This window comes from Pinus tabuliformis, chromosome 7 (genome assembly GCF_031772625.1).
Source record: "Pinus tabuliformis cultivar Carrire ecotype Pingquan chromosome 7, CPIR1, whole genome shotgun sequence".
Taxonomy (NCBI): Eukaryota; Viridiplantae; Streptophyta; class Pinopsida; order Pinales; family Pinaceae; genus Pinus; species Pinus tabuliformis.
Window position 1 is genome coordinate 1,299,759,888 of NC_142293.1, and position 25,115 is coordinate 1,299,785,002.

Below are 25,115 nucleotides of genomic sequence, written 5' to 3' on the forward strand. Positions count from 1 at the left end.
AAGCTTCTTACATATTTTTGTTTATGACAAGTAGGTAGGGTTTTAATAATGATCACCTTACTTTGGTCTACTTATATCCCGTTAGAGGAGAGATGGTAACATAATATATTCCCTTCACTCATAAGAATATTTCATTTCCCATTATTGAATGAGAGTTTTAATTATTCACACCTTTCCAATTTTTTCTCAAGGTCAGTCAAAGGTTGCTAAAAGGAATGGACATAGGGTGTGAACCCTTGCTTTTGAACCTCTATGGTGTAATGGATGATATAAAACTATATACTCAACATATTTTTCTATAAAGTTGTAGGAGTGTTACAAAGGCTAAAGTGACTGGAATTTTAAGCAAATTTTCCCTACTAGAAGGTGAAGGTGGTCTTGTGTCAGTCCTCAAGGATGATTTTAATTTGGTTATACCCATAAGAAAATCTAGCAAGGAGAAGTACTTATTTCCCATAAGGATATATAATACTTGGTAAATGAGGGTAAAGGTAAAAGATCCTTCCTAATAACATTGTTGATGTCCCTTTAGTCTATGGTCACTCTCTATTTTCCATTTTTCTTGGGAAAAATAATGAAGGGTGAGACACATTCACTCTAAGAAATAGGATAAATAAATCATGCATCTAAATATTTTTGTAATTACTCCCTTACAATGTCTCTTGGGGAAATATTCATCCTTCCTTGAGGTTTTCTAATATCTTTGTTGTTGAAGGTAGAATTTTAAATGGTGGGAATGGATGGCTGATAGGTTGGCATAGATATTGGTACTAGTTTTACACGGGCCAAATTGGTGGACAATGTTGGTACCAAGGTTTAGTGGGTACTTGCATATTATAACCACCAAATTACTGGGGAGGATTGTAATTCATACCTTATTGGAGTGGCTTAGGTGCTCCTTGTTTCCACTTGTTGATGAAGCATAGTGATTCCACATTCTCCCTAACTCGTTGATATGAAATTTTTAAACTTCACAAAGAGGGACATTTCTTAGTTAGCTATGAATCTTCAAAAATTCCACAAAATTGTATGGCATTAAGTGGGAATTCATTTCTTGGATGTTTCTTGGTAAATTTGGGCTAAAATATAGTGAAATCTTTCTCTACTTCTTGTTTCTTCTCTACTTACAAAGTTTCCACTACATGGATAGTGAGTGTACAATGTCTACCTTTATATATTATAGTAGTCCTCCTAACTCATGTTTAGTGAGGGATGTATGATGAGAATATTGTGTTACCATTATCCAACCATTTCCACATTCATTTTTAGTTGATATGGAGGTTCTTTTGAATATTAGTTTGATGTCCCCATAATCCAACTAGAAGGTATCACCATTTGAAAGAATATTCAATGTATCCATGATTTCTTCTCGTACTCCTCATAGAATGACAAGTTTAAGTGAGTCTTCATCCAAACCACACTTGCATGCTCTCTTGTAACAAAGTTGAAATCTCTCTTCATTGTATTCTAGGGACCCATTCTCCCCTTAGGTCATTTGAAAGATCTCATCTTTTGTGTCTCTTCCTCTATAATAATTCATATAATTTCTTTTGAATGTTTACATCATTTGATCCAAAATAATAATGTTGTAACCTTCTAATATCAAGAACCATCTCAAATATTATTCCTTCAATATGGAAGGGAAGAGATTGAATTTTTTATCATGTTAAGTGTAATCATAGTTCTTTCATACAACTGCAAACTCATAGAAGAAAGTGTCAAAATATTTTGTAGTAAGGCCATGGAAGCGAGGAAGTTTATATAGGTTGATGTTTTCCATTTTCATTTATCTATTGGTTTCTCAAATGGGAAAATCAAATAAATGTACTTGGTATCTATAATTATCCATTGTGTAGTGAGAAGGGGCACATCCTTCCATTGATATGTTCTAAAAATCGCTTGTTTTCTCTTTTGAGAAATCCTCAAAACTTTCCATTCTCTCTTAGGAAGATGGGCATGATCAACATGGTGTTGTTGTTGATTTCAAGTCTTGGTTTAGTGGTAGTTGTTTTCGATAAAAATGTCTTCATTTATCCCTAATTTGAGGCATGAATTCTTAAGAAACTTGAAAATCTAGCCTAACCTATTATGCTTTCTAAAACCACTTTTTTTCATTTTTTGTTAAAATGATAAATATGATAAAAATATTGTGCAATTTCTGGCACCTCATCGACAATGGTACGAAAAGGTTGTGGTGGGCCTTAGAATATTATAAATAATGCTACACTCCTAAAATCAATATTTTTAATGTCAACTCAAGGTTTGTACAATCTTCAGAGGAAATGTGCACCATGTGTTGTAGACTCCAAGCATTCATTTACATAAATGAGAGCCTAATTCCTCTAGGACTACCTTAAATTCTTCAATAATGGAGAGTGAAAAATAACAACTACCTAAAAAAAATCAAGTGGTAGAAAATAACTATAAATAAATTGAAAGAGAGTACTTCAAAACATAATTCAGAGGGCCAAGCAACTCAATAAGCAATCATTTCTTGTCGTTAAATGGATATATATGCTACAAATATGCAAGAAGTGGATTGTAAAGATGTAAATCTAGGTGATCTAATATGAGTAGATGAGTTAAAACTAAAAGATAATTATGTTGCAACTCAATTTCAAACTACCTTTGTAAACCAAAGCAAAGTAAAACCTACTTGAAATCTATTATATTGAGCATAACAAAGAAATTGAATCCGTTATGAAGCGAAAATGAAGTACAACTATGTGGTCCAATGCATTTCCCAATGTTTCCTAAACAATATTATAATTTAACTATAACAAGGCTAGGACTATCTTGCAAAAAATTGTTTCTCGCTACATGAGACCCTATAGGCATACATAAAATTCTATTGGAAACTATAGAGGACTTTATAAATCATAACAAGAATTGAAAAAATCTGTCATTACCATATAATTCAAGTAAAATACATTAGATTAAGCTATTTACAAAATGTTTTCATGATTTTCATATGCCAGTTGAATCTACCTATTGTTTACATGAGGAGCTAGTTATGCAAGAAATTGTAGTTGTTTTGGAGGGTGTAGGACAACACTTTTCAAAGGGTTGTTTGATTGATGAGACTAATTTTTTTTTTTTATTTTCTAAATGTTTATAGATATCCACCCTTGTGTAGGATTAGCCCATTCAAAGTTTTACATCAATAATAACATTTGAAATGTTTGGTAGGGATGGTTGATAGGTTGACTAATATAATGGACTAGTTTTTAATGGGCCACGTTGGTGGAAAAGGATAGTACCATGGTTGAGAGAGTAATTAAATATTATAACGACCAAATTACTAAGGAGGATTGTATTTCATGCCTTAATGGAATGGCCTAGGTGGTCCTAGTTTCCAATATTCAATGAAGCATAGTGATTCCACATTCTCCTTAGCTCCTTGTTATGCAATTTTCAAACCTAGAAAAGAATGAAATTTCTTAATTAGATGTGATTCTTCAAAAATTCCATAAAATTATATGGAATTAAGTTTCCATTGATTTCTTGGATGCATCTTGGTACATTTGGGGGAAATTATAGTGTAATATTTCTCTACTTTGTCTTGTTTATTCTTTATCGACAAAGTGTCCACTGGATGGCTAGTGAGTGTAGAATTCATATGTTTATATATTATAGTAATCCTCCTAAATCATGTTTAGTGAGGAGGATGCAAAGAGTGTGTTACCATTCTCTTACCATTCCTACATTTATTTTTTTTTGACCTAGAGGTATTTTTGAATATTGGTTTGATGTCCCCATAATACAACTAGAAGGTATCACCATGTGAAAGGCGATTCAATTGATCCATAATTTATTCTCTTACTCCTCTTAGCTTGAAAATTTTAAGTGAGTCTTCATCCCAACCATAGTTCTGTGCTCTCTTGTAACAAAGATGAAATATCTCCTCATTGTCTTCTACAGACTCATTCTCCCCTTATGTCATTCAAAAGATATCATCTATCATGTCATTTTATGTACAATAATCCATATACTTGCTATTGAAATATTGATTCATTTGATCCAAACCAATAATTTTGTCACCTTCTAAGCTCAAGAACCATATCAATACTTATTCCTTGAATATGGAAGGGAAGAGCTTGATCTTTTACTCATCTAAAGTGTAATTGTAGGTCTTTCATACAACAACAAACTCAAATAAGAAAATGTTAGGATATTTATAGTAAGGTGATGTAATAAAGGAAGTACATATAAGTTGATGTTTTCCATTTTCATTTCTCTATTGGTTTCTCAAATGGGAAACACGAAGAACTCTACTTGGTATCCATAACTAGCCATTGTGTAATGAGATGGGAAACCTCATTCCTTTGATATATTCTCAAAATATATTTCTTTATCTTCTGAGAATTACTCAGATTTTTTTTTTTCTCTCTTAGGAAGACGGTTCACAATCAACTTGATGTTTTTGTTGCTTTCAAGGTATTGGTTTAGTGGTGATTGCTTTGGATAAAAGTTTTCTTGATTTATTCCTAATTTCATAAATGCTTTCTTAAGAAACTTGGAAACCCAACCTAATATGTTATACTTTATAAAAATACATTTTCCATTTTTCTATTAAAATTATAAAGATGATAAAAAATACGTGCATTCTTTAGAAGCTCCACAACAATAGTACCAAAAATTGGTGATGGGCCATAGAATAGTCACAATAATGCTATGCTCCTCAACTCAATATTTTTTATGTCAACCCAAGATACGTACACTCTTGAGAGGTAATGTGCACCATATTTGAAGATTCCACACATGAATTTACATAAATGAGAGCATAATTCTTCTAGGACTACCTTAAATTCTTCAATAACGGTGAGTCACAACTAAAAACTACCTAAAATTCAATCGCTAGAAAAGAAACTATAAATCAATTGAAAGAAATCACTTCAAAACATAATTCTGAGTATCAAGCAACCCATTAAGCAATAATTTCTTTTCTGTAAGTGGAGATCTAGGGTAAAAATCTTCACTAAGTGGATTTTTAATGTGAAAATACAAGTGAGCTAGTATGAGTAGTTGAGTTAAAACCAAAAGTATATAATCATGTCGTAAATCAATTTGTGACTACCTATGTAAGCCAAAGCAATGTAAACCCTACTTGGAATCTATGATACTAAGCATAAGAAAGGAAGTGAATGCATTATGAAGTGAAAATAAAGTATTCTATGGTCTAATGTATTTCCCCATGGTACCTAGAAAAGGTTACACTTTAACCAAAATAACGCTAGGACAATGCTACAAAATACGGTGTCTTGCTAAAAGAGACCCTATATGCATACATACAATTTTACTGGAAAATGTAGGTGACTTTACAAATCATTATAGGAAAGGAATATTTCCATCATTATCAAAAAATTAAAGTAAAATATATTATATTAAGCTAGTTAAGAAATGTTTTCATCATAAAATAAACAACTACACCATAAAAATGCTACTTACAAGGTTACTGCAAGAAATATGCAACTAATGATGCATCACTCTTTCTATAAGAAAATGAAACTTAAAATGAAAGTAGAAACATAAATAAAGGTTAAAAAAGGTCCTCGTAGGATATGAAATCTCATTCTTCATATCATTTCAAGAAAAACACATTTACAAATGAGAAAATTCCAAGTTGTTTGGATAGTTCTAAAATGACTTAAGAATGACTAATAAAAGACTAATAAAATGTCTTTTCAAGATAGACTTTGAATTATTATTATACAAGGAGATAGTTTTAGATCATCCCATCATTCACTTCTTGATTTATAGGTTATGTTCCCCTAAATCCTAAAATAAAGGATCTTAGTTTTAGGAACCAATTTCCTTGATATATTTTTTTTTCCTTGGCTTTATAGTTCGCATGAGTGAATGGAGGTGTATCAAAGTGTTGAAAAAGGGTAACTATGTTCGGCATTCATAATTATAATTCTACTTTTATCATTATGCATTTTATGTAAAAGGAAAATACCAGAAAAATATTGTTGACTTGAGGCTTCTGTGATGCATATCAATTTTATGAGAAAGAATTTTTCGGCGTAAATCACATGATTATGTATTTTTTGACACATTTCGAACCAACGAGTGTGGTTCATCGTCAGGACAAGTTGAAGAACCAGATCATGGCTACATGTTAAATAGGGATAGCAGATCTTCCAACGGCTAGGTTTGACTGGAAAACAACTATATTAGACTAGACTGGACAAACGGCTATAATAGACCCAGAAAATGACTAGTTTTGACTAGTTAAATTATTTAATAATATAATTAGATAAATAGTTATCTTAGGCTGGATATCATTATATTTTATAATGTTTTGAATTTTAATAAAGTTTATAAATGTTATTTTAATACTTTTTGGTTTGAATTTTGTGTTATTTTAAGTAACATGTTAATCAAATTTGAGTTAAAATAAATCTAGGGATATAAAGAATCATAATGAGTAAAATGTTAACAAATATTAATAGATCTAGGGAATATAACCATTAGTAATGTATGGATTTAATATTAACTAAAATAATAATAATAATAATCATAATAATAATAATAATAATATTACTAATGGTTTGGGTGACTAATTAATATAATTTTATCAGTAAAGTTATCTAATGTGAGCATAAAATTATTACTTAAATTTAAATAATTATCAATTACTAGATAATTTTAACCCATTCAGATAGTCCTGAAAAGGACCATCTTATAAATAAAAGGAAAAGAGAATGAGGGAGATCTCCAAAGAGGATCAAAAACTCAATTAAGAATGGATAAAGAAAACAAGTTAGGTAGAAGCTTCACTATGGAAAAAACAAGTCAATAGGGATGGAGGGGGAGGAAGGGGAAGAAATGACTAGGAAGAGAGGGCAGGGATCCAGCAACTACTAATCTTCCAACCATCATCCCTATTGAGATTGCTTGGTCTTTTTTCAATCTCAATGGCTTCTCTAAATTTTCGGTGATGGAACTGCGTAACCTTAGCAATAACTTGGGCCTCCTCAATACAAACATGATGTTTAGTCTTCTCCACATGCTTCGCTAGTGCAAAAGACTTGGTTCTCCCATGCTTTAGGTCTGTTGCATGCTCATTAACCCTTTTATTAATAGAACGACCAATATCACCAATGTAGGGGGTTCCACAGGAAAAATGAATAATATAGACACCCTTCATGTCCTTAGGGTTGACTGGATCCTTCACTAATAAGAGAGAATTACGAATGGTGTTAAGGGGTCTAAAGGTAGAGGGAACATTATGCTTCTTAAGAATCCTAGCAATCCTATCAATGGTCCATTGGATAAAAGGTAGATGGACTCCTGGGACTCGATCTTTAGGTTCTTTTTTAACTCCTGAATTCTTGTAGGCTTTAAGGAAAGCCTTCTGACCTAGGTGTCTACTATAACTGTTCTCAAAAAATACATTAAGGAGATGGGATTTATCTTTATCGAAGCTCTTTTCATCAGAGATCCTTAGGGCATGAGTAGCGAGGGTGTTGAGAACGCCTAGCGTTTGAGCAGGGAAATGATGGGAACTGGCATGTAGATACTACTCTGTGTGAGTTTTCTTCTGAAAAACTTGGTGGGAGAGGTAACCATCCATATTCTTTGAAATAAGAATATCAAGGAAAGGGAGGAAACCATTTAGCTCTTGTTCCATGGTGAACTTAATGGTGGAGAATTGACTGTTGAGATGACTGAAGAAGAGATCCAACTCCTCTTGGCCATGAGACTAGATGACATTGGTGTCATCCACAAATCTTTTCCAGAGCTTGGGTAGGAGAAGGGTTGAGGCCAAGGCCTTGGATTCAAAATCTTCCATGAAAAGATGAGCAATAATAGGGGATAGATGTGAGCCCATGGAAACACCATAGGTCTGTTCAAAGAACTCACCCTCGAAACTGAAAAAAGTGGAAGTGAGAGAGATCTCAACTAACTTAGTGGTATCAGGATCTCTAAGAGGGTTGATCACCTCCATGGCCTCCTTTATAGGGATGCAAGTGTAAAGGGAGACCACACCAAAGCTCACAAGAATGTCCCCTGTGTCAAGCTTTATGCCCTTCAACTCTTCAATAAAGGAAGCAGAGTCTTTGACGTAAGACTCCGTGTGACCAACTAAGGGTTTAAGTTTTAAGGCAATATATTTAGCCAGAAGGTAGGTAGGCCCACCAATAGTTGACGATGGGCCTTAGGGGAAACCCCTCCTTATGAATCTTTAGAAGCCCATAGATCCTTGGAGTAATGGGACTGCTCTTGATGAGTTTATGGCAAAGGGAACTCATAGAGCTACTGGACTTGATGGCGAGAGCCACAGTCCAAAAATTATTTTTTAGAGGGTTTTTGGGAATTTTTTATAGCTTCCACTATTATACAGATGATCTAATATCTTCTTGTGTTAATCCTCTTTGTCGAGGATGACAGCAGCCCCCCCCTTTGTCCACTTTCAAAACAACGATATCTTTGTTCTGGTTTAAGGATCCGAGGGCAACAAATTCCTCCTTATTGAGGTTGCTGCGAGGGGGATTTGCCTTTCTAAGGACAACGGCACAATCCTGTCTAATTGCGTCCTTATTATTATCAGGTAGACTTCTAATCTCAAATTCCACGTCACAGATAATGTCATCTACTAGGATCTTCTTAGGGGTTAGGGAAAAATTTAAACCTTTACTGAAAAGCTTAAAAACAGAAGGGGGAAAGGAGAAACTAGAAAGATAGATAACTTTATTATTTCTAGAGGGAGGGGGAGGATGATTATAATTTTTATTATAATCAATGTTTTTGTCAAATTTGTTAACATATTTTGAATTATTATAGTTGTGAATAATTGATAGATTACTATTCTTATTGTTACACTTAAGTGATAAATTATTAATCTTATTATAATTATTATCATTAATAAGAAATAAATTATTATTATTATTATTATTATTATAATTATAATTATTACTATTAATATTATTATTAATATCATAATCATTTTTATTACTATTATGAACATTAACATTACTAACCATATAGTTATAGTTATTATTGTATAAACCTATTTCATGTTTCAACAAATCACGGTAATGGTTTTTCCTATAGTCGCCTTCCCCACAAATGCGAATATGGTTTTCTATATCAGCGACAGGCGAGCAGTTAAGATCCCACATCGGGTTAATGGAATCTGAGGGGTTCATGAGTGGATCAGAAATGCAGGGTGTACATTCAATGGATTGCGTTGAACCAGCGAGACGTGTGTTGCAACGAGAAGAATTGAGATTAGGTGTGCAATGCGATCCATTGTTAGGCGGACAAGAACTGACTGATCTGCATGATTCTTCTAGGATTTTTTGAGTCAAAATGTTGAAGTACTATTTGGACATATTGTAAAGAGAAATGGAAAATAATTTAAAAAAAATGTAATTGGGGTAAAATCTCCTCAAGAAGCCAAGTCATCCCTCTCGGATGAAAAGTATTCTCATTGAAAGGGTGTGTCTTTTCACATGTTCGAACAACTATATAATAACATACATCCTCTTCAAATTCCGCTAGCAGTTAAGTGCTCTTTCTATGATGACTTAAGTGCTCTTTCTATGATGACTTCTACGGTAAGGTACAAAAATTCAAAGGCTATTTTTTGAAGTGCGAGCTTCCTAAATTTGTGATGATGCTATTTTTTTGTGAAGATTATCTAAGCATAATCCAAGTTACTATGGTTAAATATGATGCTATCTTCAATGATCGAGCGAAATTGACTTGTCTTTTTGAAGGTCTAGAATTTTGTCATGGTCTTGGGTCTTGGACTTCTCACTTTGGTCTGATTCTTTAAGAAGATATTTTTTTCTGGGTTTCCCCCTTGTGGGGGTTTTTCCCTAGCTTGGAGCCTATATCTTGTGTTCACTTTTTCTTGTGATCTTCATGTTTTGTATGTTTGGTAATTTTTTGATAAAAAGATCATAAAAATCATTAATAAGTAGCCAATAACATTAAAAAGCAGTTACCAAAAGAATAGAAATCAAACCTACTGAATAAGCCTCTAGATTTCTCAACATGGTATCAGAGCTAAGCTTTAAAGAAGGAGGCTTGAAGATCACTCTATTGGCATTTGGATCAAAGTATGATGCATCTCTAATTTCTAAAGGAGCTTGTCTATCATCTCATGTATAGTTTGTTTATGTTCTAGGCTCTCATTACAGTGATTAGTGGTACATATTATTTTCTGTGGTTCAATATACTTCATTATGGCTCGACTATATCCAGTGAATTTCTCACACTTTAGTGACTCAATAAAATTACAATGGCTCACTCATATATCATTTTCTGGTCCAATTTGTATTTGTCGTGGAATTATATTATAATGGTTCAATATGGATCACATTTGATGTTCTATGGCTCATATATTTTTTGATATTCATTCAATTATGTGACTTGCACTTAGTTCTATAACTCATATTCTGAAGATATAATTTGTAGACTATATGTCTTTCATCAGATGTGGCTCACATCTAATTTGTGAGCACTCATATATGTTTCATGGAAGACATTCTTATCTCAGTAGCTCGCACTTTACTGTGGCCTACATTAATATTTTTTTCTGTGGCTCAATATGTTAGATCTCTATTCTATCATTGATATGGATGTCACTCTTCTCTATGGATCTCACTTTGTGGCATAATACTATGCATAACATCTCTATGTGGCATTGCACTCATATATGTTACTTTGCTTCTCTGCAATAGTAACATCACTTTATGCATCACTCTGTGGTGTGTATCCACTGTGGTATCATTATTCTATACTCTATGCAATTAAATGCATGGCTAGAATCAAATATTTGTGAATAATGGCTAGCTTCATGATTGATGGCTCACATTTGAAGCTCATATTTATCAATAATGGCTTACATATATTATATGGTTCATCAATTGTGATTAGCATCTCTGTGGCTTCTGTAAATGAGTATGAGGCCTATATCTCTATAGAAATAACCAAAATTTTAAGTTCAACTTCATATCTCTATGGAGATCCTATTCCAAAGTCTACATTCCTACTTCTCTATGGAAAACCAAAACCATTATTTATGGAAGTCTAGAAGAACGAACTTATCCAATTAATGAAACATAAATGAAAATTTTTCTCTGTGGTGAATTATGAGGTGGTGAAATATGCGATTTTTCTTAGGACATACTATCTAAGTTCTATTGAATACACACCATTTGAATTTATGTGGAAAGGACACCTTGACCGATTTACTCTAGAAAGGCATCTTCAACAAGTTCTGTAGTTACTATGGAAAATCATGATATGAGTTCATTAACAATTGAAAGATGAAGCCAATCTATTTTAAAAATATGTCTTTTGTATACTTGATGTGAGTTTCCTTAGGTCAATATAGCTTTATAATTATATATATATGATGGAAGTTTCAAAATCATTCTCTACCATGACAATGATGAAGTCTAAGTCCTTGAAACTACATTACTATGATCCAAGGCTATGATAAAAATTCAAAAAAAGGGCCCAAGATCTCTATAAAGAAACTCATATGAAGATTCCCCAACATTGAATACTTCTACATTATATTCATTCTTCTCTGAGAAAAAAACTCACTGTAGCAACAAAATTAAGACATTCAAACTGACTATTCAACAATGTATAAGAATATTTCCATATAGGAGATTACTTTCTTGAAGGGATGAAAGCAACAAAGTCTATGAAGCACAACCATGAGAAGAAACTATACAATAAGAACCCATTGCATCAATTAGGCCAACTTATCTATGAGGACTAATAATTTCCAACATCTCAAGAAATTTCTATGGTAAGGGAATTGCATCACCCCTTGTACTTAACAAGATAAAGAATCTGATCTCTGTTAGAGTGAATACGATAAAGTTTAAAAGAGGTATGTATTATATTTTTTCATTCCATGGCCTATGATAAGTCCTTTAGGTCATGCTTATGATCATAAAATGAGTCTACATAAATATTAGAGACTGTAACATGTAAGATTTTGATGTTATGCTACATATGAAGACTAGGTCTTGTAATAAACATGTCAAAAAGTATCAATACAGTTTTGGAGCATTTTTCGATGCTTGGATTACAAGTCTTGGTGACTATTAATGATCTAGGGTTTGCATATAAATTTTGAAGACCTTAAAATATATAGGCTTTTTCAACTAACTCTCTTGTGTGTGGTTGTAGAATTGTACAATTTGTAAGTGATAGGTCTTAGAATCTAGGGTTTGTAAACCATAGAAAAGTATGAAATACAAGGAGAAATCCTAGAAATAGAAACCCTAACTTATTAGTTCCACTTTGAAAGGAAAAGAAACCTAATTCTTAAGAAAAACAAGGTATTATATCATGATGATGTCAAAACAATGTTTGATGAAAAAGGGTCCAAGATTACGAGGGAATCAACCTTCCTCTAGAGATAAGTATTTAATGTGTTATTAATTACTAATAATGCCACTGTATTTATATTTGTCTCCTTGTCCTTTCATAAGTCTTCTAAATAAGGTTATAGGTCAAAAAAATTACTATCTAAATCTTGATTAAGCACATGAAATATTTGAAGGAACGTGGAATGGCGACTATGAAGGGAGGAGAAGTTTGATGTATGCATCAAAGAAGACTATCCAATGGAAAAAATTTTACTAACCTCAGATGGAAAGAGGGAGCTTCAAATCTTATTGATTAGTTCATTCCAAATTGATGAGTAAAATTTGAAGAGCATGAAGCAAAAATTTTCCGCAATATGAGATAGACTATGGAAAGAAATGTTGACTTCAAAAGGAGCAAGTAGCAAAATTTGACATAAAAGATCCTACATTTTGAATTGATATCATTATGATTCAGTAACTCCGATATTAATGACTTGTTATAGATATGATTTGGCTCCCTAGAAAGACATATTGCATAAGTATATGTAGAGGTTGGAAATATAACAATTGAGATAAATTGTTGGATGATATTGATGTACCTATAGCTACATTATTTGATCATGGAATACATGGATTATTGGAGGAATGGAAAATCTTAGGTGAAGAATTGATATTTGGAAAGAATTTTTGAAGAATATGAGGCAAAACTTTGTGGTAGCAGTTGTGAGGAAGTTTGGCTCCTTGAAGATGGAAAATGAATCATTTGATGATAATTTTGATTGAAAAGATATAAGAAGCTCGAATTTTGATTTGACGTGATGTTGTTAGGAGTTGAAAAACCCTAACATGAAGATAAAATGTGAAATAATTTAACTTCGTAAAACATTTGACATCTAGGAAGGTTGAAGCTTAGATATAATGTGATTTAAGAAAGAATCATTGAAACTACAATTATATCTCCACAAAAGAACATGTAGTTGATGTATTGATAAAGTATGAAACACGTTCAGGTTTAAGGTTATGTCTCCCTAGGTGAGAGGGAGAGACATGGGACACTGTATTCTCCATGTGTCATGCATTAGGCTAGGATTAACAACTATACGTCTAGTGAAGGCATAGGTAGGGAGAACAGAGTGTTGGATAATATTATGAGACCGATACTCCTTAAGGATTGGGAATGCAAGATAGCAAGTAGTCTCATGGAAAAACACTCATTGAGGATTAGACAGTGTATCCAAGATAAGAGTAGTTGAAGAGGATCGATATTTTTTGAGGATCAGGAATACAAGATAAGAATAATCCTAAAAGGACATACCTATTGAACATCTAGATGGGGTATGTGCCTTGAGAGGCTATGGTCATCCCCATATGTATGCCTCCTAGCATTGTGCTCTAATCTAATGGAGAAATAGAGCTTGTTAGTCAATGCCTTGCTATATTTCTATTTGAAAATGCTGGTTATGACATTGACGCTTGAAGATGGCTTATTAATTTGAATATTCTTATGAGAAAATTTCAATTTTGAGAGTATCCTTGTATTGGTTATGTAATTATAAATACACCCCTACTTAGGAGGGACTGTTGAAAAAGGGTAACTAGGTTTGGCCTTCACAATTATCATTGTAGTTGTATCATTATGTATTTAATGTAAAAATAAAAAAGAAGAAAAAGAATATTAGTATTAGCATTTTATGAGATAAGAATTTTCTTCATTCTTCTAGGATTTGTTGAGTCAAAAAGTAAAAGTCCTATTTGCACTTATTATAAGGTAAAAGGAAAAATTATTTAAAAATAGTTGAATTTGGGTAAAATCACCTCAAGAAGCCAAGTCGACTCTCCTGGATGAAAATTCAGGTCATTGAAAGGATGTACCTTTTTGAATGTTGGAAATATTATATATTTGCATGAATCCTCCTCTAATTCAGCTAGCAATTTGATGCTCTTTCTATGATTAGTTCTATGGTAAGGTGTGAAAATGCAGAGGCTATTTTATGAAAAAGTGCAAGTTTCTTGAATCTATGACGATGCAATATTTCTACGAATATTATCTGAGCATAATGTGAGCTATTGTGGTTAAATATGATGTTATCTTATGTGATTGAGAGTTCTTGACTTGGGTTTTTGAAGGTTTGGAATTTTTTCACGGTCTTGGGTTTGGATTTCTCACTTTTGATGTGATTATGTAAGAAGATATTTGTTCTGAGTTTTCTCCTTTGTGGGGTTTTCACCTTGCCTTGGAGCCTATATCTTATGTTCTCTATTTCTTGTGACTTCATGTTTTGTAAGTTTGGTAATTGTTTGATAAAAAGATCATAAAAAACATTAATAAGTAGCCAACAACATTCACAAACAACTACCAATAGAAGAGAAATCAAACCAAATGAATAATCCTCTAGATTTCTCAACATGAAGGGCTATCAGTTCCTGGAGGAAGGCGATGGGATAAAATCCCTTCTTTTCCTCAAGAATGTTGGGGGAATAAATTTCATTGTGGGACCATCCTAGTGGTGTTGGTCTCACAAATGTACATGCATTATGAAACCAATCATGAATACTAAGGCAGAACACATCTAACTTACCAATCTCAATTCATTTTTCATTTAATAGCAAAAAAAACATTTGATATTGAATACAATCAAAACAATAAGTTTGTTAAGTATAAAAGAATATAAAAATGAGTAATGTATGGGCCCTGTTATCACCCAAAAATTCTCAAAACATCATTGTGTCAACTTTTCTTTTGGTCATGATTTCAAGGAGGTCTAAAGGTTATTTTAGTCTTGATAAAAGGGTAAGTGATAGGGTTTGAAGTCTTAAAATGTCATCTTTCATTTCCAAATAAAGTCCTTTAGGTTCACTTCATGGTCAAATAGGTCACATTTTCCATTTAGAAGTCATTCCATTAAGTTTAGGGTTAAATTTTTTCAATCACACAAGAATCTGCAATTTCGTAGCATAGCTAGTTCAAAAAAGGTGATTTGTGCTACGAAACTACTGTGTATGCTCTTTTTTCTGTTTTTAGTAGTCACCTTCCAAGGGGTTTCTTGAGAAATATAAAACTCATTTTTGAAAATAGAAAGAGGTTTTGCTTCCTAATATACTTAACTACAAAAACCTATCTCAGTTTCTTTAAATTAATTATGAGGTGGGATAAATTGATAACCCAACTTCCGCTACAAAACTGTTGAAAGTCATTGAGAGAAAAACTTTGTTTTCTGGTTTTAGTAGTTCACTTCATGATTAGTTTCTAGCCAAATGCAAAAGGATTTTAGAATTATGAAAGAATTTTCTCTTCATAAAATCTGCCGCTACAATAATCTCTCTCACTTTCCTCAAAAGTGTTACCAGTGGAGAGAAACAAGGCTTTCTTTGAAGCCATATTTTCAGAAATCAGAATTTTCCAGTTTTACACATGTTGTTCAAAGACAGTTTCTGCACAGTTAGGTCACAGTTTAGCAGGGTTGGTAACAATCGAAGACATGGATTAGCAGCTGTCAAAGAATGTATTTAAGTCTTAGATAAGGTTGTTGAAACATGTTTTAGGAGTTTCACTCCTATTTGTATTAGGACTCCTAAAAGACAGTTAACTTTCAGCTTGTAATTAAGAGTTTGTTTTATGAGTAGATAGGTGTCAATTTTAGAAATTCGAATTCTCCTAACGATGGATCATAGAATCCAAGGTTTTTAAGACTCTATATGAAGCATGAGGTCGAATTCCTCAGGGCTTGGCATTTGTATTAGTAAAAGAAGTGGTGTTATGGGAGCAGACTGTGTGTTTTCTCAACTTAATATAGAGATCAGTTTTACTACTCAAGATTCACAAGGGGTTTATGTGTTATACCTTTCTATGGCCTTTTCAAATTACTTATTTGTAGTGGTATGAGCATGTGTTACCTAGAATTCATTGGAAAATTCTCTAACTTCCTTCACATGCTTGTAGACTTTGTTTATTCACTGTGTTACTGTTTCACTTATAAACCTAAACTCCAAGTTCCTTGACTTCCATGTTTTGTTGATCATGATATTTTGTTGAAGACTATCTTGACTCCATAGTCCAATATATGTTTCCTAATCTTTGATTCAACTAGTTATTCAATTTTGTCCATATTTAATCCTAGAGTTAGTCATCTAATCATTAATCAAAAATCTTAAACCTATTGAGAGAGCCCTCTCAGGTTGAGGAGGCTAAGCCTTAACCAAAAGATTGGTTTGAAAGAGTTACTTAGAGTCTGCTTGATTAGTAGCCTATCAGGGCCAGATTTTGTGATAACGTGCCCCATGGTATACATATTAAGGCCTATAAAATACTTGAAATTGAAATAATAAGGTCAAATCAACCAACAACCCCCTTTCATCTTCCCCTCTTGTGGTAACTAGTCCTCCCATTTCTCCATCAAAAAATCATTTTAGTGCATTTTAATTACTACGCATTTTCCTTCCGACATGATTTTTATAAAACCACAAGCCTCTCATGGGAAATATATCCACCATGTTGTAAACCTAGCTCATCATTGGGACCCTTACGGACCTTAGTCTTGAGCTATAACTAGTAATATTTATAGTGCATTTCACATATTTACATCATGGTGTCATTATATCTCAACCAACATGGCTTTATTCCATCACGTAATCGAATTTAAATAATGTACATGACTTATTATTAGAATTATATGGTCAAAACTAGGATATTGCATTCCCATATAAATTGGAATAACATAGCCCTCAATGTTCTTTTCCTTCAAATAAAATGACTATGTTTCCATATCATTGTTTTTTTCTACATCCACATTGTTATCTTGTTCATTATTTGTTGCATTTGATAGCCATCTAGATACCAACGTTGCTCAATTTCTTTCATTGCCTTGAGATGTTTCTAAGGCCTCAATATTCAAACATATACCTATAATAATAATCAATATAAACATGCATATTATAGTCATCCACGTGAATTTTGATTCATATGTGAAGCATATATATTCAGAAATGGATATAATACAAGGAAATCTATTAGTTCCCTATAATACTACTATGTTCCCCTTATTGTTATTGTTAGTGGATCCCCTATTGTTATCTTTGTGCCCCATAGAAGCCCACTATTGTTATTTTTGCACCCTTACATTATTATTGTTATGCAGGATTTGATTGTATTGTGATGCCTTAGAATCCTATATATACCAAGGAGGTCTTATCATTTGTATCATCTAAGAATTGTTCATTTATGTAATTTAAAGGATGTGTCTCCCTCAAGGAGGGTAATTTTTAAGTCATTGCTCTATATTTTCTTTTATTTTGTGAGATGGTTGCATAACATTTGGTATCAAAACTTTGGATTCTAGGGTTTTTCTTCTTCAAATAAACCATCTTGGAATTCTCACTATAAATGTTTTTCTGTGAGGACTCAGAAGATAAAATTTCAACCACCTGGAGACAAAATATTGGTGAAATTCGTGTACAAAATTAACATCTTGGTTCGCTATATTTTCAGAGTTATAATTTGAAGAAGTTAGGGTTTTTGCAGGATCCATAATTCAGTCTCAAACAGACAACTTGTCATAACTTTATCTTTGAGCATCATATTTGAATTTCGTAAAAAGTGAATGAAAGTGCACGAAATTTAGTTTTTTGTGTATCACTTTTCGGGATGAAGGTCAAAACTGTAGCACGTGGCGCTCTGTACAAGGTCACTCTACTGAACAAGTCTATTATTAGGTCATCATGGGATATTTTGAATAAATCTTACTTGAAGCATTCAATCTAAGTCTAACTTATGGGGTTTGAAAGAAGACTCAGAGGGCTACAATAGAAATAAATTTTGGACCTTGGAGATTGTTGACTGTGCTGGACCCGCCAACATGTCAAGGGGATCTCCCTGGTAAGAAGTCCCGGTTAGACCTCAGACTGTCTAGCGTAAGAGTCCCAACAGTGGGTCTTAAGGTAATTCCTTGACCACGATGTCACACAGAGGCAAGTAAGATAACTTTGTCAGTAGCAAGAGTGTGACCATTGTAGTGAGTCAAGGAAGTTGAATGAAAGGCTCTAACACATGGGGGGTGTTATAGACATTTTTGTGCCTTACAGCCTGGAGCATGAAATGTCAATAACTTGAGGGATCCAAAGTCCCTAAACATGTTGTTCTTACCCTTAGAGGAACAAGGTCAGCAAACCACAGCACTGCAAATCAGTTCTCCACTGAAAAACACTCAAAAACAGGTCAATTTTGGATCATGTCAACTGCTCCACTGAGCACCTGCGCTGAATGTCAAAAGCTCTATGGTGTACCTGCGCTGCATAGCAAGTGCAACAAAGGCTACCTGCGCTGGGCATACTTTGACATGTGGAGGAATCTTTTCTCAATGTGCCAGTGCCCAGGAAGCTTCCAAAATGACACTTGGATCAGAAGATTCGCCTAATGATGAGTAAAGAGGTTCTAAAACTCCAAGTGGAAGGTAGAAACTCCGAGTGGACTCAAGGACTGAAGAACAACTGGAGTTGAAGAGGACAACAAGTCACACATCAAGCTGACTTATCTTCACTCCAAAACTCTATATAAGGATCTCATCCCATGGGATCTGGAGGCCGGAATTTTGTGCAAAAAATTGCTGTTGGTTTACAGTTGTGAGTATTGGGTGATTGCTTGAGGGAGGTGAAGAGGAGATTTCTTTCCGTCGGGGAGGTGATGCTGGATTGGACCTCTCACGGTTGTATCACCGCCTGAACCTTACTTCCTTATATTAATAAAGCATTTGAGGTTCTTCTATTCGCATGTGTTTCAATGGTGTATTGTCTTACTTGCGTATTTGATTTATGCTAATCCTTGAATCAATTATGAATGCATGCTTCTTGTAGTTTCCTTTTCTCGTCTTGTTTGCAGGATCTTGTGTAGCTGGGCCCGTGAGAAGACTTGGAGCTGGGAGCAAGCGGCAAAGAGAGAAGATTGGATCGACCATTTGCGCAAGACATCGGTAAGTGGATCTCTTCCTTTCATCTCTTGCATGTCATAAAGAAGTAACTTTAGATAGCTTTGCTTCAGCTGTTGCTAAGGAACTATCACCCTTAGAGTGGGATAGGGTCATTCTGTGTTGGATACTTTTCCCCACAACAGACTGGCGACTCCGCTGGGGATTGTGTCTTGTTGGTAGCTTGTGTTTCTTGCTATTCATTTCCTAAACAAAGGGAGTACCGAATCGAACTGCATTCGGATCCTTCGAATGCAAAGTAGAGGGCAGCTACTCTAGCTGAGTGCTGGGCATGTTTATGATTTAAAGAGCTGATCCACAAGGACTCTTTTTAGCTCTTTGTGATAGTGTTCATCTTCCTTAATCATCCTCTAGTGTATACTTGGCTGATAGCCTCTGATTTGGCCAAAAACCATTGATTTTTGAGCAAACTGTGACCCGGAATCTGAGAGAGACGAGAGTTGTCTCTTCAGTGCAGCTGCAGCAAAGGCTACCTGCGCTGCAACGCATGTCCCGAAGCGGCTACCTGCGCTGCATGTCAGATTGACAGTGCAGTACCTGCGCTGATCCAGTTTTGCCTTGTGCATCTGGGGTTCCCTACTGTCTGTTGCCCAGTTTTCAATATTGTTTTTGCAGCCTGTTATCAACCTGTATACCCAGCTAAAACTACCTTTCTTTGCCTTCATTCCACCTCAGTTGTATGAAGAAACCGTGATTTTTCTTATTTTATTTCTTGCTATCATTCACAGTTTCCCGTAGTGAAAGTGAACTAGTCTTGCTGCGACCTCTTGGATCTAGACCTGTGAGAAAGTGTCGTTGTGATTCTAAGAGCTAGTTTATTGCTGTTCATAGCTGCTTGAGCATTTGCTTTCGTTATATGGTTCGAATTTCAGTATTTCTTGTGTTGAAACGAGTGAATCTTAAGGTGTTCTTTTGATTATTGGACAAAAACTTGTTTGCTTTCGCTTGAAATTGAATTCGAAATTATACAACAGCTTTCTTTTTGTAATACATCAACATTAAGGAAGAAGAAAAGAAATACTTGCATTGTGCATGTGCATTTTGACAGTTTGCATGTCGATTTAGGAAAAGTGCATCAGTGTGTGCTCTATGATCTGTTTGAAAAGATGATGTCTTTCTTTTCCCTCAGTAGTTAAGATTTTCATAAAGTTGAAAGAATTGAAAAAAGCTTGCTTATCATTCTTAGACTGCATTTAGGAGTTGTATCATACATCACGTGGTGATCCATAAAGGCAAACTGCTAAGCAAGATCAACCTAAAAAGAACTAAATTTACATAACAATGCTTTGAAACATAACGAAACACAGTAGAGGTCTAGGTAGAGACGTGTTCCGGTGTCGTTAAACACAGTGACTGTCGATCTCTACGAAGGTGGGTGATTCCTCCTGAGGGACGATAGCACTAATACTGACTTGTGCTCCCGCGTACCGTCGCGTATATTGGGAGACCCCTATAGGAACAAAGCTTTTATCCATAGGAAGCCGTGTCGGCCGCCCTACTGATCGCGATGCAGTGAACACAGCATTCACGAAGATCGACCACTCGTACTGTAAAACGTATTCTGTGGTTTCGCGAAAGGTTTGGCACACCCTCTGCCTAGAACTCCAGAGTAGTTTCTTTTGGCCTTTTTCAAACTATATAACTGAAAAAATCCATCCGAGCATTTGTCACTTCGGGCTCGTTAATACATCGAAGGAGACTAGAGTCATCTTTAGCTTTTTCTTGACTCTTAAAAAGTGAAAAAGCAAGTTGTGTCTAAAGCGTCGTCATATAAAATTCATTTTAAACGGAACATAAATCACCTCCTATTCCTACGTTGATCTTCGAAGTTAGTCTTTTGGCATCGTAAGTTCTTGTAGAATCGCTAAGAAATCTTTTGGATAGACTAGATATGTCTGAACAACCGTCGACATCTAGGACTGTGTCGTCTGACACAGCAGCAGCAGAACCTCCTGCTGCTACTCCAATGATGTTCGTTGGTATACCATCTGTCCCGGCAAATTGTCAACAACAAGCCGGAGTCCAATCAGGGACGACAATATGGTTAGTTCCTATTTCTTCATCCGGATTATCATCTGGTACTTCTTATGTTGAAACTCAACAAATTGATCCAATGTGTCTTCAAAGGCCAATTTACCCTTTAAGTACTGGATTTCCACCATGTGGAGGGCAGTATGCTCTTTCATTGTTCCCTCCTAGAGAACAACCATATGAGAGTTTACAACAAGGATCAGGTCAAACTGGAATTACATCCAGCGGTTGGGTACCAATACTGCCCCAACAACCAGGAGTTGTATATTCAATGCAACCAGTACACCCTGTGTCGAATATTACCACCACACCTGCTATGGCGAATGCGTCACAAGTACAAGCGCTACCTGTTGTAATACAACAACCTCTTGTCTCAGTGGCTCAATCACAATCTCAGGGTAGTGCCTCCTTATCTAGAGCGACTCAGGCTCAAACAAGTACTGTGACTCCTCATCTTGGTCAATCATCCAGTATTGGTCAACAGAAAATGGTCCAACAACCAGAGCTGGTTCAATCTCAACAACCGCCATTCCAGCAATCATATCAAGGACCTGAGCAAAGAGTCTTTGTAAGTAATGGGCAACCACGCTATAATGGTTATGCCCATCAACTTTGTCAAAGTTGTCAGCATTATGCTGGTCTGCAAAGACCCATTGCTCAGGCGATACCATCTTATCCTGGATATGCTTCGCCTAACCTGAACCAACAGTTGCCTTTTGTAGCAACTCTAGAATTACTAGATCTAAACCGGCTGACGAATGATCCAATTGCTTATGCCCCTTGGTGGCCAGCGATTCCGCATAAACTTCCATCGGACATTCCTAAATTCAATGGAAATCCAGGTGAAGACCCGTCAAATCATGTGATGACATTTCATCTGTGGTGTTCATCGAACACTCTAAACGATGATTCGATAAGACTTCGCCTCTTCCAGAGGACATTGACAGGTCCAGCGGCTAAATGGTATATTGAATTGCCAAGAGCCTCTTTCGACAATTTTAGCTCCTTAGCCACGACTTTCTTAACCCATTTTCAATTACCAATCAGGTATGAAACAGGAACCGAAATACTGACCAACTTCAAACAAACGACAGCTACTCACATATCTGATCATATACATGAGTGGCGTCGTCGTCGTAGGATGGTGAAAACTTACGTTCCCGATCAGCTGTTAGCTGAATGGTTTATAAAGTCGTTACTTCCGGCTATAACGGAAGATGTGGCCAAGGGAGGAGTCGTAACAGAGGAGCAAGTCATTGCTCGCGCTCAATATTTAGACTTAGTATATACTCAGTCTGGCACGCTCTACGACAAAATACCTGACGCCCCTAGGCCTGAATTTTCAATTCCTCCCCCTCCTAAATCGAATACTGACTCTCATGGCAGTAATGGCGTGATTGGAAAACGCAAAATTTCTAGTCAAAATGCAAATGAGGAACTTCTTGCCTCAGAAGTAAATGCCATGTCGACCGACAAGGGCAAACAACTGAAGCAACCAGGGGGTAAGAAGAAAAAGAAAAGGAAAGGGAAACCCCCGACAGGGTGTCATATATGCGATGAGGATCATTGGACGAAAGATTGTCCACATATAGCTGAAGTTAAGAAGCTCTTTAAGAGTTCGAAAACCCCAGCAATATTGACTGATCCGTTTCCTAACCCAGGCCAAAATCTGGTTGCTAATCGAAATGCTTCCCGATCCCAAGTGCTTATGTTGTCTACCTCAAAGCAGCAGAATAATGCTTTGACAAGGAATAAAGATCACAAGAATCCAAAGCAGTTGAACAACAAGGCAAACAAACAACCTAGTAATTTGACAACAACTTTGACCAAAGTTGTGCCACCCATCATTCCTGAACCAATAATAAAGTCGCCAAAGGGAGTAGTACACAAATCGACATTTAATCCTCGTGAAAAAATAACACAGGATTATAATATAATAGAGGACATGGCTCAATCGTCGTCCGCTATGTCGACGCCTGAGGTAGCGCAAAATTGCACCTCCCAAGAGCAAGCTTTATTATCAGCCATAGGTGGGATTGGCCCAATGGATTCCAATCTTGTGGCCTTTGATCATAAAGGATATGACCCTCAGTTACCAGCTCAACTAGCTTTCCTTATTCAAGTGAAAGCCCTCAACAAAACTGTTCACCGAACAATTATTGATGAGGGGGCATCTACATGTCTTATGTCGATGAGTTGCTGGAAAAGTTTAGGCTCACCACCCTTGTCGAAATCGTCAACGACATTAAAAGCATTTGATGGACGATCATACACTCCATACGGGATTTTAAGTAACTTGCAAGTTGAACTGGGGGGCAAAACAGTAGAAGTTGATGTTGAATTAATCGACGGAAACCTCGATTACAACATCCTACTGGGAAGGCCTTGGATATATGCCATGGCCGCAGTTGTGTCGACCTACTTCAAGAGGATTGTATTTCCTTTTCAAGGAAAAATTACAATCGTCGACCAACAAACATTTCTCCCCAACAGGTCTCAAGTTACGGGAAGCAGCACAATGATCCATGAAAGTAATCAATCGCTCCAAAATATTGGAGTAGGTCTCCTAAAAGACCCTGCCTTAATGGGTACTTTTGCCCTGCCACCTGCAAATAATCTGACGGAAGTGGCCACAGTGGAAACCTACAATATGAAATCTTCTATATCCAACGGATTTGGAAGATTCCTAAATATTTTGTCGGCATGGATCATCGCCCTAATGGAAATACTGTAAATACAGTGGGCCCCGAGGACAGTTCTTATCTCGTGTCAACCTCATTAAAAAATTTAACAAGGAGTTCTGAGAATAGTTCTTTTACTGTGTCAACCTCATTAAAAAATGAAACAAATCCCCTTTTCAAAATTCAAAGGTAAACCTTCATTCCAACCACCAAGTTGAATGCAATGAAGCTTGGGGGGCACCCTCCTTTGACATGCGTTATTATAATGTTGGGGGCATGCAAAACAAACGAGCAGTTTTGGTAAGGTTCATGCTCGTTAAAAAATAAATGCAAAACCGAGCAGTTTTAACGCGGACTTCATGCTCGTTAAAAAATAAACATAAGCATGTGAGCAGGCTTCCCCCCAGAGTTCAAGCTCATCCAGAAAAAACGAACCGGTAAATAACCATTTGAGACCGTAAATTCATCAGCCATAAAAGCCTTGGTCGTGTGTGTGTACCGTCACCTCCACTTTTCATTTGGCCGATCATTCACATCCACTTGATTGTTTACCTATTTTGAGGAACAGCTGCGAAGAGTGATTTCACCTAGCCATCCTTGTAACACTGCCGTGATTGGAAAATTCCAACATGTACCTGGAATCTGCCGCTATCCCTGTTTATCACTCGTTCCTCAAAATACGAGTCTTCTTTGAGCTCTTTTCATCTGACTCGTAAAAAATGAAAAGTTTGCCAAGTGTTGACCTTCCAGCTCGTTAAAAGGACTGGAAGAGCTATCCCTCCTCTAGATTTTAATCTTTTTGGACCTGAGGGATTATTGCACAAAAAGATCGAGCGCTTGTCTAGTTCGGCTCGATAAAGATATCGAACATTCATCCCTTCTGTATTGTTTTATACTTTTTCAGACTTAAGGGATTAGATGACGAAAAAGGACCCCTGGAGTCCACTTTATGTACCCTTTTCAGACTCTCTAAAAATGAAAAGGACCGAGTTGTCTTTGTCGCTGGGCTCGTTAAAAAATATTAGATAGCGACAAACTTGTCTTTAGACGAGAACGAGTTTCCCTATCGTTAAGCTCGT